The sequence below is a fragment of the Sorex fumeus genome, unplaced genomic scaffold, assembly GCF_029834395.1.
Source record: "Sorex fumeus unplaced genomic scaffold, SorFum_2.1 ptg000127l, whole genome shotgun sequence".
Classification (NCBI taxonomy): domain Eukaryota; kingdom Metazoa; phylum Chordata; class Mammalia; order Eulipotyphla; family Soricidae; genus Sorex; species Sorex fumeus.
The window spans coordinates 801,673-815,469 of NW_026606184.1; positions in this window are offsets into that span (position 1 = coordinate 801,673).

The window sequence follows — 13,797 nt, forward strand, 5'->3', positions numbered from 1 at the left end:
GATATCTGCACCTGTCTGTACATTGCAGCACTGTTCACAATAGCCAGAAACCATAAACAACCCGAGTACCTGAGAACAGACGGCTGGTTAAAGAGACTGTGGTCCATCGACACAATGGAATACTATGCAGCTGTGAGGAGAGATGAAGTCATGAAATTTGCTTATAAGTGGATGGACACGGAGAGTATCATGCCGAGTGAAATGTGTCAGAAAGAGAGGGGCAGACATAGAAGGACTGTACTCATTTGTGGAGTATAAAATTACATAATATGAGACTGACACCCAAGGACAGTAGTGATATCGGCCAGGAGGATTGCTTCATGGTTGGCAGCTGCCTCATGAGCTGGGGGAGAAGGGGGCTGGGATGGAGAAGGGGTCACTGAGTCGGTGATGGTTGGAGGGGTCGCTCGGGGTGGGAGATGGGTCCTGAGAGTAGATCAAGGACCCAACATGATGGCCTCTCAGTGTCTGTATTGCAAACTATGATGCCCCAGAGTAGAGAGAGAGTCTGGGGGAGATTGTCGGCCATGGAGGCAGGGGGAGGGTTGGGATGGGGGGGATACTGGGGACATTGGTGATGGGGAACGTGCACTGGTGGAGGGTTAGATGTTCGACCATTGTATGACTGAAACTCAAACATGAAAGTTTTGTACGGGCTGGAGTGATAGCACAGCGGGTAGGGCACTTGCCTTGCACACGGCCGACCCGGGTTCGATCCCCGGCATCCCATAGGATCCCCCGAGCACCGCCAGGAGTGATTACTGAGTGCAGAGTCAGGAGTCAGCCCTGAGCATCACCAAGTATGACCCCAAAAAAAGGCAAATAAAATAAAATAAAGACAATATTGGGGCCAGAGCGATAGCACAGAGGAGAGGGCATTTGCCTTGCATGTGGCCGACCCGGGTTCGATTCCCAGCATCCCACAGGGTCCCCCGAGCACCGTCAGGAGTAACTCCTGAATGCAGAGCCAGGAGGAACCCCTGAGCATCGCCGGGTGGGACCCCAAAAGAAAAACAATAGAAACAAAAAAACCCCCAACTATGCCTAAAAGTGCCACTCACCCACCTCGTGGGCACCGGGATGGAGACTGCCCGGCCTCGAGCTGGGGCTGGCAGAGCTGGGGAAGGCCGGACCCGCCCCCCGGGAGCAGAACCGAGCGGGGGCAGCAGAGAAGGGGCATCGGGAGCCCCCGGCTCTGCCCTCGGAGGCAGCAGACTCTCCCGTGGCTGGAACTGAGTGTGCCCCGGTCCTCCTGGGAACAGTCCGTGACCTCCAGGGAATGAGTCTCACTTCGGTGCTGGCCCGGCCGTGGTCACTCTGCACCACTCCTGAGTGACTCCCTACAGGGAAGCGACACCTGTCACAACCGGCTTTGCTCTGGGTGTCGGGAGAAGGGCAAAGGCTCGCCCGGCAGTGCTCAGGGCTCGCTCCTGAGGAATTCGGGGGGTGCCGGGGGTCAAACCTGGCTCAGCCACGTCCCGGGCAAACGCCCACCTGCCCCTCAGGCCGGCTGGCTTCCCGTCCCCGCAAAGAGCCGTTCCACAGCGTTGGGGGAAGATGTCCACTTTCCCCCGTTTGAGTTCTGGCCCCCTAGTCATGCTCCTGGCTCTGTGCTCAGCAGTGGCTCCCGGCGGGGCTCAGGAGACCCTCGGGGGTGCCGGGGATCGAACCCGGGTCTGCCGTGTGCCAGGCAAACGCTTTCCTGCTGTGCTATCACCTCAGCTCTGGGATTCTCTCTGGAAGCTGCCTCTCCCCCCCCACCCCGCACCCCTAAGTGACCAGAGACTGTCCACTGTCACAGCAGGCCACTGGCCCAGGGCCACCCGCGGGGACACCGGGCATCAGGCAGCTGCCGGGAACTGGGAACACCAGTCACTTCCTGCACGTCCCCCCCCATGGTCTGACCTTTAATGGGGGCTGAGGGGGGCTCCCTGCTGAGCCCCTTTTCCGGCCGGGGGTGGCCTGACAGTCAGCCGGGAAGAGCTTCTCCTGCAGGGACCCCCCAGACAGACACACCCCTGAGCCGCCGTGACACAGTTCCTATGGCCGTGGACATGATGCAACGGCCGCTGCTGTGATGGGGGGCACGTGGATGCAGCCACGTGGTGTGTCCACGGCTCCCAGTCACGTGGCAGGCGTCCACTCTGGGCCTGTGCTGAGGCCTGGGAGCTCAGGATGCAGATTCCCAGGCAGCCACGGCCCAGAGACGCCCCTTCCCACGGTCCCAGCACTGCTGCTCTGGGCACTTCTGGAGAATCAGTGGGGACACAGGAGCCTAGAGGCCGCCCGGGACGCAGACCGCACGGGGCCAGCCCCACAGCGGGCTGTGTTGGCTGAGGGCCGGGTGACACAGAGCTCCAGTCACACATGGTCACACACACACAGAGTCACAGCCACACACAAGGAATCACAGAGTCACACAAAAAGAGTCACAGTCACACACAGTCACCCAAAGAGCCACACAGCCACACAATCACAAATGGAGCCTCACGCAGTCACACAGCCACGCGGAAACGCAGTCACACACACAATCGCAGTCACAGAAGCACAAACACAGGCACACACAGTCACAGATCACACACACAGTCACACAGGCACACACTGAGACACACAGGGTCACACACACTCACCCCCTCCCCTTCTCTAGAGAACCCACCGCCATCGAGGTCAGCACAGGCCACGGCGGCAGAAGGGGGCTCGAACCCGGGTTGGCGCATGCAGGGCAAACCCCTCCCCCTGCCCTGTCACTCCAGCCCATATGCGGCCAATCTGGGTCTGACCCCTTGGTTATACCAGACATGGGCCCCCAAATTCCTCCAGGAGAGACCCCTGAGCACAGAGCCGGGAGTCAGTCCTGAGCACAGAACCTGGTTTGAGCCCTGAGCACAGAGCCAGGAGTGAGCCCTGAGCACAGAGCCAGGAGTGATTCCTGAGCACAGAGCCAGGAGTCAGCCCTGAGCACTGATCTGGGAGTGAACCCTGAGCACAGAGTCGGGAGTGAGCCCTGAGCACAGAGCCGGGAGTCAGCCCTGAGCACTGCCGAATGTAACCCAGAAACAAGCGAAACCACAGCAGAAGCGGCGCCCACTGCCCGGGTCTGGCCGTGATGGGGGGTTCATTGGGGGGTGGCGCCCGGCTAATCAGACCCGACACCGTAGGGGAACAGCAGTGAGGGGAGGCTGGGGAGGGGTCGAGTCAGCACCAAGGCCAGGGCCCCCCACCTCCCCCCGTACCCCCTGCCGTCCCCCTCTGTCTGCTCAGTGCTGCCCCCTGCTGGGACCCTCTGTCCCAGCGTCTCAGGCTCCAGGCTGGGGACTGAGGTGGGGAATGGGCTCACTCAGCCCCCCAGACACAGCGGGCGCAGCCAGTGAGCGGCACGTCTGGGGGCCCCGCTGGCCCCAAGTGTGTCTGCGTGCCACGGAGCCGGGTCTGGCCCCGCCAGCCAGCCAGACGGCGGAGGCCGGGAGCCTGAGGAGACCATTTCCAGGAACTCCCTCCCGGTTCCCATAGCGACCGGATCCAGCCTGCCCAGACTCAGCAGGAGGAAGATGGGGCGGGGGTCCCACGCCTGGGCCTGCCGTGGGCGCTCTCCCAGCCCCGGGAGGGGGCGCGAAGCCCCCCAAAGGCCTTTCAGCTCAGACCCGGCCACTGGGGGCTGCTTCCTGGCCTGCCCCGCGCTGTCCTTGGTCCGAAGGTCTGACCAGGTGGCACCTGGTACCCGGGCCCAGGAGGCGGAGCCCCTGCGAGGTCACAGAAGTGTGTGAGGCGGCTCCGGGGATCGAACTCTTGGCCTCCCGCTGCTGGCTCTGCCTCCTCAGAGCCACGGCCGGAGAGAAACAGGACGTCTCAGGGGCCACAGCACAGCGGGGAGGGCGCTGGCCTTGCACGTGGCCAACTCAGATTCGAACCCTGGTACCACCTATAGTTCCTGAGCCCTGCCAGGAGTGAGCCCCGAGCACAGAGCCGGGAGTCAGCCCCGAGCACAGAAACAGGAGTGAGTCCTGAGCACAGAGCCAGGAGTCAGCCCTGAGCACAGAACCGGGAGTCAGCTTTGAGCACAGAAACAGGAGTCAGCCCTGAGCACAGAGCCGGGAGTCAGCCCTAAGCACAGAACCAGGAGTCAGCTTTGAGCACAGAGCCAGGAGTGAGCCCTGAGCACTGCCAGGAGTCAGCCCTGACTGAGCACAGAGTCCGGAGTCAGCCCTGAGCACTGAGACCAGAGTCAGCCCTGAGCATGACTGTGTGTGGCCCTAAAACTGAAAGATAAAAGCAAACCAAACAATGAAATAAAAATGATTCCCGGCTCTGTGCTCAGGGTTGACTCCTGGATCTGTGCTCAGGGCTGTCTCCCGGCTCAGTGCTCAGGGCTGACTCCCAGCTCTGTGCTCAAGGATTACTCCCGGCTCTGTGCTCAGGGCTGACTCTGGGCTCAGTGCTCAGGGCTGACTCCCGACTCTGTGCTCAGGGCTGACTCCTGGCTCTGTGCTCAGGGCTCACTCTTAGCTCTGTGCTCAAGGCTGACTCCTGTCTTTGTGCTCAGGGCTGACTCCAGGCTCTGTGCTCAGGACTCACTCCTGCCAGTGCTCAGGGGCCCATATGAAATGCAGGATGGACCCCAGCCGCCCGTGTGCATGACAAGCGCCCTCCAGGCTGGGCCACGGCTCCGGGTGTGCCTTCCTCTGACACAGTTCTGTCCCCCTTGCCGTGACCCCTATCGGGGGAACATGAGGGGACCGTGGAAGGCTGCAGGCGGGTGACGCCCTCCCTCACCTGGGGGGAGCCACGGCCTCAGGGCTCCGGCCTCAGCCACCCCCGCCTGGCCCTGGACGGGGGCCACAGGGGGCCCATGGGGGGGCGCTGCAGGTGGGTGGGGGTCCGTGGGGGCTGGGGCTATGTGCTTGCACCCACATCCCCCAGCCCCCTTCCCAGGTCTCCGGGTTCCAGGAACTCCGTTTCCCTGTTCCCTCTGCGGGGACACGAGCCCGACCCGCCTCGACTCCCAGATGGGGAAGAGGCGGGAGGGGAGGGTCGTGGGCGCGTCAGCCCTGAGTCAGCCCCGACTCCCTGCCCCCCATCCCGGGCTGCCCTGCAGGAGGATTCAGAAGCAAAATACAGGGGCTGGAGCAATAGCACAGCGGGTGTGGCGTTTGCCTTGCACGCGATCGACCCGGGTTCGATCCCCAGCATCCCATAGGGTCCCCTGAGCACCGCCAGGAGTGATTCCTGAGTGCAGAGCCAGGAGTCAGCCCTGAGCATCGCCGGGTGTGACCCAAAAAGCAAAAAAAAAAAAAAAGCAAAATACAAGGAGGACACGGAGAGGATGTGACAGCCTTCAGGGACAGGGACAGACAGGACTACGGCACTCACGCGGGACACACAGACACTGTGTGACAGCCACGGGGAAGCCGCCTCGGGCTGGGGAGGGAAGGGACCAGGGGGGCAAAAGGGGTGTCGGAAACGGTCACGGGTGGGGGACATGGTGACCGCTCAGTGGCTGTACTGCATACTGGAGAGAGAGAGAGAGAGAGAGAGAGAGAGAGAGAGAGAGAGAGAGAGAGAGAGAGAGAGAGAGGAACGCTTGCCATAGAGCCAGGCAGGGGGTGGGGGGTGGGGGGTCAGCGGAGGGCACCTGGGGACCCCGGTGCTGGGGAATGTGCCCTGGTGGAGGGGCGGGTGTTGGGACACTGTGTGTGTGACTGACACCCAACCAGGAACAGCTCGGTCAGGGCCTCCCTCATAGATTACTCAGTTAAAAAGCAAACAACCACCACCACCACCACCAAAACCCGAATGCTGACTTGTGCCACCTGGCTTGTGGGCACACTACAGGGCGGCCAGATCTTCAGACCCTACCACCCCCACCCCGCCCCCGGCAAATCCTGCAGGATTCACGGCCGCGCCCCGAACAACCCCGGGAGCTGGACAGGCCAAGCGCCCACCCTGCACAAGGGACACAGGCCCCAGGGACCTTCTGCAGACGCGACAGATGCAGACGCGAGCGGCGCAAAGCGGACGGGCACGGTCGTGGGCGACGCAAAAGCAGGTGGACGCAGCCATGGGCGACGCAAAGCGACTGGATGGAGACGTGGGCGACGCAAAGGGGACGGACACCGTCGTGGGCGACGCAAAAGCGGACTGGACGGAGACGTGGGCGACGCAAAGGGGACGGACACGGTCGTGGGCGACGCAAAAGCGGACTGGACGGAGACGTGGGCGACGCAAAGGGGACGGACACGGTCGTGGGCGACGCAAAAGCGGACTGGACGGAGACGTGGGCGACGCAAAGGGGACGGACACGGTCGTGGGCGACGCAAAAGCGGACTGGACGGAGACGTGGGCGACGCAAAGGGGACGGACACCGTCGTGGGCGACGCAAAAGCGGACTGGACGGAGACGTGGGCGACGCAAAAAGCGAACGGGTGGGGACGTGGGTGACGTAAAGCGGACGGACGTGGAAGTGGGCGTCGCAAAGTGGAAGGATGCGGACGTGGCCAGTGCTAAGGCGCAGGTCGGGGGCGTGGCCGCGCGTACGGGCCGTGGGCAGGGACAGCGGCTGAGCAATCCCAGGCCCGAGGGCAAGGTGCCCACATTCCCCTGACCAGCCGCACGGTAGCGTGAAGTGCCACGGCCTCTGCACCCTAAATACGTCGGGGGCGATGGGGGGATGGGGGACGGGCAGACCTCGAATGCGCGAGCTCATCTGGGGATGGACGGACCCAGGAGGAGGAGTCCCAACCGCAAGAGAATCCCACAGGGGCATCCAGGGAGGAGGCGTGTCACAGGGGGCAGGGCGCGAGGCCAGGGCAGGGACCCCCGGACAGTGCCAGTGGGCGGTGGTCACTCTGGGCGGGGCTGGGTGTGGAAGGAGGGTCAGTGCACGCAGGAGGCCCTTTCTGTGTTGGGGAGGACAGGAGACGTTTAAGAGAAGCAGCTTGGTCTGAAGGAGCTCGGGGTGCATAAACTCCATCACGGATAACTCTGTATCTCACAGTGATTTAATAAATGTTTCATCGAGATAAAGAGGGGCTGGAGTGATGGCACAGCGGGGAGGGTGTTTGCCTGGCGCGCGGCTGGCCCGGGTTCGATTCCCAGCATCCCATAGAGTCCCCCGAGCACCGCCAGGAGCGATTCCTGCGTGCAGAGCCAGGAGGAGCCCCTGGGCATCGCCGGGTGTGACCCAAAAAGCAAAAATAAAATAAAATAATAATAATAATAATAATTAAAAAAAAGAGTGATGAACTGGGGGTCCGGGCAATAGCACAGCAGGGAGGGCATTTGCCTGGCATGCGGCAGACCCGGGTTCGATCCCCGGCATCCCATAGGGTCCCCCAAGCACTGCCAGGAGTGAGCCCCAAGAACAGAGCCAGGAGTGACCCTGAGCACAGAGCCAGGAGTCAGCCCTGAGCATCGCTGCGTGTGACCCAAAAAGCAAAGATAATAATAATAAAAAAAATTAAAAAATCAAGTTCTGGGGTCCGAGTGATAGCACAGCGGGGAGGGCGTTGGCCTGGCACGCGGCAGACCCGGGTTCGATCCCCGGCATCCCATAGGGTCCCCCGAGCACCGCCAGGAGTGATCCCTGCGTGCAGAGCCAGGAGGAACCCCTGAGCATCGCCGGGTGGGACCCAAAAAGGGGATTTAACCAAAAAAAAAGGTGAAAAAAAAAAGTGCCCACGCTGGGGCCAGGAGAGATAGGACAGCAGGGAGGGCGCTGGCCATGTACGTGTCCCCCCAGGCCTGGTCTCGGCACCCTCTATGGCCCCCCAAGCCCACCGGGAGTGATCCCTGAGCTCAGAGCCGGGAGTCGGCCCTGGGCACGTCCAGGGGTGGCCCTCAGGCCAGAACAAACCGAAGCGCCTCGAAGGCACCAGGGGCAGTGGCCTCGTCCAATCCTTACCAGGAATTAGCAGGCACGGGTTGAGACTCAGGGGTTACCCCTAGCTCTGTGCTCTGGGATCACTCCTGGCAGGTTGAGGAACTGTGTTGGATGTGAGGGGGATGGAACGTCGTTGGCTGAAGGCGAGAAAACGCCTTCCCCACTGGGCAAGGATCTGGACACTCACCACGACCACCGTCCAGGAACCGCGACCTTCCCTGCTATTAACTCCACGCGTGGCGGGATTCCTTCCGGCCTGTGACGCGGTGGGCAGGGACCCTCGCAGACTTGGGCTTGTGATCCTCGTCTCTGGGAAACCCGGCGCGGGAAACGGCTTTCTGATCTGTGTTTGGACACCAGTTCCTGGAAACGAGCCTTGGCTAATTGGGCCATTTCTTGAGAGCGCGGAACAAGCAGTATTTAACGGTTTGAACAAAATGAGGCGGTTGAGACACTCCTGGGGCCGGCTGGGGCGGCTGGCGGGGGGGACTGAGGGCCACACTGGCCATGGAAATGGGACCACGCTGGACGCCAGACTTGGGCCTGTGTCCCTGAAGACGGCGAGGCCAGGGGCTAGGCCGTGCCCGGGTCAGCTCCTGGACAGGGGCCCCCAGAACCCACACTTCCTCCCTCTCTGCTTAGGGACTATTTTTTTCTTTTTTTTTTTTCTTTTTGGGTCCCACCCGGCGATGCTCAGGGCTGACTCCTGGCTCTGCACTCAGGAATCACTCCTGGCGGTGCTCGGGGGACCCTATGGGATGCTGGGAATCGAACCCGGGATGGCTGTTTGCAAGACAAATGCCCTCTCTGCTATGCTATCGCTCCAGCCCCAGGGACTATTTTTTTTAGAGGGGTGCACGCCAGCAGTGCTCAGGGGTTACTCCCGGCTCTGTGCTCAGGGATCACTCCTGGCAGCGTTTGGGGGACCCGAGTGGATGTCGAGGATCAAACCTGGGTGGGCCGGGCACAAAGCTGGCTTCTTCCCCGCTGTGCTAGAGCTCTGGACCTCTTGCTCAGGGACTTTTTTTTTTTTCCTTTTCAATTAGAATCACTGTGAGATAGATCCTTACAGAGCTGTTCCTGGTTGGGTGTCAGTCCCAACACCTGTCCCTCCACCAGGGCACATTCCCCAGCACCAGGGTCCCCAGGGTCCCTCCCATCACCCCCACCCCAGTCTGCCTCTATGGCAGGCACCTCTCTGTCTCTGTCTCTCTCTGTCTCTGTCTCTCTCCTTTTGGGCATTGTGATTTGCAATACAGATACTGAAAGGTCATCAGGAATCTCCCGTTACCTCCTTTTGACACTCAGTTCTTCTCCACTGTGACGCTTCCCAGCTATTACTGTCATCCTGGTCCCTTCTCTGTCTGACCCCCACACACTCGTGGTTGATTCCAGCCCCTGACCCGTCCTCCTAGCCCTTGCTTCGCTGAGAGACTTTTAAGAGAAGCAGCTTGGTCTGAAGAAAGGAGGCTCTTCCCGCCCAATCCTTGTGCTAAGGCTGACTCGGTGCAGTTCCTCTTTACGGGCATGTGGGTGACTTCCTGCCTTTCCCCGCCAGGGTGCGGGAATAACCAAGAGAAGATCCAGGAACCCGAAGGCTCTGGGGTGCAGGGAACCACATGGGGTGCCGGGAATCGAACCCAGGTCGGCCGTGTGCAATGCAGGCGCCCTCCCGCTGACTGGCGCTCTGGCCCCGTATTCCCTCCCATGTGTTTGAGACCATCCCTCCCGCCATCCTTCCCGCCCCCTTTCCCTGTTCTCTCTTTTCCCTCAGCGAGCAGCTGATGGTGGACACAAAGACGGGGTCTCAGAGCAACACCCGGGTACATTCATCACGACAGACAACGGGATCTTGGCTGGAGGCAGAAGGCTTGCGCGGCCGGCCAGGCTGGGTCCCGGGCCCCCATGTGGTCCCTGAGGCCTCCAGGGTGAGCCTGAGCGCAGACCCGGGGTAGAGTGCTCTCTCCTTTCACTTCTCCGAAGGTTCCAGACTCCGACCCTCAGAGGCCTGCAGACTCAACCTCACTCGAAAGGGCCGTTTTTGGGGAGGGGGACGGACCGCCGGCCCCCATCCGACAAAGACATACAAACCCCTGGTGAGAAGACCTGATACAAACTTGGCTGACGGATAGACTGGAGCTGGCCTGCCGGGCCACTAGGGCAGCGCTGGGGACAGATGACATCACAGACGCCACTAGCTTGCATGTGAGTGCACGCACGCACACACACACGCACACACGCACACGTATTCGCACACATGCATGCACATACACATGCACACACAGGTGTACACACGCACACACATGCATGCAGGCACACATATACACATGCACACACACTCATACACACTTGCATGCACACATGCACACACATACACACATGTACACAGAGGTGCACACACATGCATACACATGCACACACAAACACACACATGCACACACGTACACACATGTGTGCACACACATATACACACATGTACACATGCACACACATGCACACACATGCGCACACATGTACACACATGCACACACATGTACAGACATGCACACACCTGTACACATATACACACACGCACACACATGTACACACATATACACACATGCACACACATGTACACACATGCACACATGCATACACATGTACACATGCACACATGCACACATTCACACACATGTGCACACACATGCACGCACACACATATTCGCACACATGCATGCACATACACATGCACACACAGGTGTACACACGCACATACATGCATGCAGGCACACATATATACATGCACACACACTCATACACACTTGTATGCACACATGCACACATATACATACATGTACACAGAGGTGCACACACGCATACACATGCACACATATGCACACATGCACACACATGCACACATGCACACACATGCACACATGTACACACATGTACACATATACACACATGCACACATGCATACACATGTACACACATGCACACACATGCATACATATACACATATGTACACAGAGGTGCACACACATACACACATGCATACACAAATACACACATGCACACACGTACACACATGTGTGCACACACATATACACACATGTACACACATGCACACACATGTACACACACGCACACACATGTACAGACATGCACACATGCACACACCTGTACACATATACACACATGCACACACATGTACACACATATACACACATACACAATGCACACACATGTACACACATATACGCACATATACACACATTCACACACATGCATACACATGTATCATGTACACACATGCACACAGGTGTACACACATGTACACACATATACACATATGCACACACATGCATGCACATGTACTCGTGTACACACATGCACACAGGTACACACATGCACACATGCGCACACATCCACACGTGTACACACATGCACACACATGCACACATGCGCACACATCCACACGTGTACACACATGCACACACATGCACACACACGCACATGCACACACGTTCACACACATGCACGTGTGTACACACATGCATGCAGAAACATGCACACACGCGCGTATATGCACACACGTTCACACACGTGCACACACACGCATGCACACACACTCGGCACACACCCAAGCACGCACACACAAGCACACATGCACACACACATGCGCACACCCATCCACGAGCGCACCTGCCTGGAGGCACACACCGGAAGTCACGCCAGCCCTGCACCCCGCCGCCCGGAGAGAGCTGCGGGGGCCCGAGTCTGGCCACCAGCCGACGGCCCCCAAAGCAAACCCGGCAGCGTGGGGGCCAGGCCTGGCTCGACTCCCCCGATCACTGCGCCCCGAGATGTTCTCGGAGAAGGCGGTGAGGATGAGAGTCCCGTTGCCACGGCAACCGGAGGCAGGAAGCCTCTGCCTCCAGGATGAGCAGTCAGGCCCCGCCAGAAGCCTATTTCCAGAGGGACAGACAGAGGGAGCAGCCCCCGCAGAGACAGCTGGGAGGAGCACTGGACTAGGAGCCAGCTGCTTGTGCCTGGCCCCAATCCCGAGCTTCTCAGCCTGGTTTCCTGGGCCCCCACACGGGCCCCGCCGCCTACGTTTGCTCTGGGCTAGCTGGGGACACGCGTGGCCACATGAGGACACGTCCAGGAGTTTCTGGACTGTGAGTCGCTTTTGGCACCTGCCCGGTGATGCCAGACCCAGAATCAGCGAGACGGGCCCTTGCCCCGGGTGGGTCCTGCTCCCGGCCCTCAGCACCGACTCCCCCGGGCGCCTGCAGGTGGTCACCAAGCAGCTGTGTGAGGCCCGAGCAGCTCGCAGACCCCACTGCCCACCCGTGGCCCAGATGTGCGCGCCGGGTGGGACCCTGCAGTGAATGCGTGTCCTGTCGTGTCCAGAAACCGAAAGCACCCCCAGGACAGTGACCCCCTGGACATGCAGCATTCCAGCTTGCACATGGGGGGGACGCAGCGGGACCCTGAGCAGAGCGACCCCAGAGCACAGATCCGGGGGACGCCATGGTCTTTGCCGGGTGTGGCCCCCCAAATGAAAAATAAATAGAAGAACTGGGAGGATGTCTCTCTCGGCCCCTCATTCATGAACTGCAACCACCCTTGAACACTGCAGGCTGGTGATGGGGTCTGCAGGGAGGGGTCCCCCCCCATGAACACTGCAGGCTGGTCTGCAGGCAGGGGTCCTCCCGCCCCGTGGGACAGACCCTCCTGGGGTCTGAACATAGCAAACACCCTCAAGCTTTGCCCTGCGAGCCAAGAGGGCCCAGCATCCTCGAGGCGATTGAGATTATCAAATCTGTCACTGACCCACGGGGACAGGACACCCACAGCAGCTGTGCGGGGCCGGGGGTCACCTCGGTCTCACTCCCTCCCCAACCCTCTGTCCCCAGCGGTCCGCACAGTCCCCGTGTGGTTCAGGACATATCGTCGGCTTTGGCGTTGGGGGGGGGGGGGTGTGTGGGGCCACGGCGGGACACGGTGGAGGGGCCTGGCTGACTCCCTCTCCTGGACAGAGACTCCCTGAGGGCCAGCGGTCAGCCTGGCGGGCTGCGGGTTCAGTGTCCTGCAGGTCGGTGCCGCCGCAGGCTCCGCTGCCAGTGTCTGCGCTGGTAGGTGGTGGCGTCTGTGTAGGTGACCCTCAGGCAGTGGCTCTCCAGGCCCCCACCCCATGTCAAAGGCAAGGACCCTTTTGGATGGGAGGATGGATGGATGGGAGGATGGATGGATGGGAGGCTGGATGGATGGGAGGCTGGATGGATGGATAGGAGGATGGATGGATGGAAGGATGGATGGATGTATGGGTGGATGGATGGATGGATGAATGGATGGATGGATGGGAGGGTGGATGGATGGAAGGATGGATGGATGGATGGATGGATGGAAGGATGGATGGATAGGAGGATGGATGGATGGGAGGATGGATGGATGGATGGATGGATAGGAGGATGGATGGATGGGAGAATGGATGGATGGAAGGATGGATGGATGGATGGGTGGATGGATGGATGGATGGATGGGAGGATGGATGGATGGAAGGATGGATGGATGGATGGATGGGAGGATGGATGGATGGAAGGATGGATGGATGGGAGGATGGATGGATGGAAGGATGGATGGATGGATGGATGGATGAATGGATGGATGGGAGGGTGGATGGATGGAAGGATGGATGGATGGATGAATGGATGGATGGGAGGGTGGATGGATGGAAGGATGGATGGATGGAAGGATGGATGGATAGGAGGATGGATGGATGGGAGGATGGATGGATGGATGGATGGATAGGAGGATGGATGGATGGGAGGATGGATGGATGGAAGGATGGATGGATGGATGGAAGGATGGATGGATGGATGGATGGATGGATGGGTGGATGGATGGATGGATGGATGGATGGAAGGATGGATGGA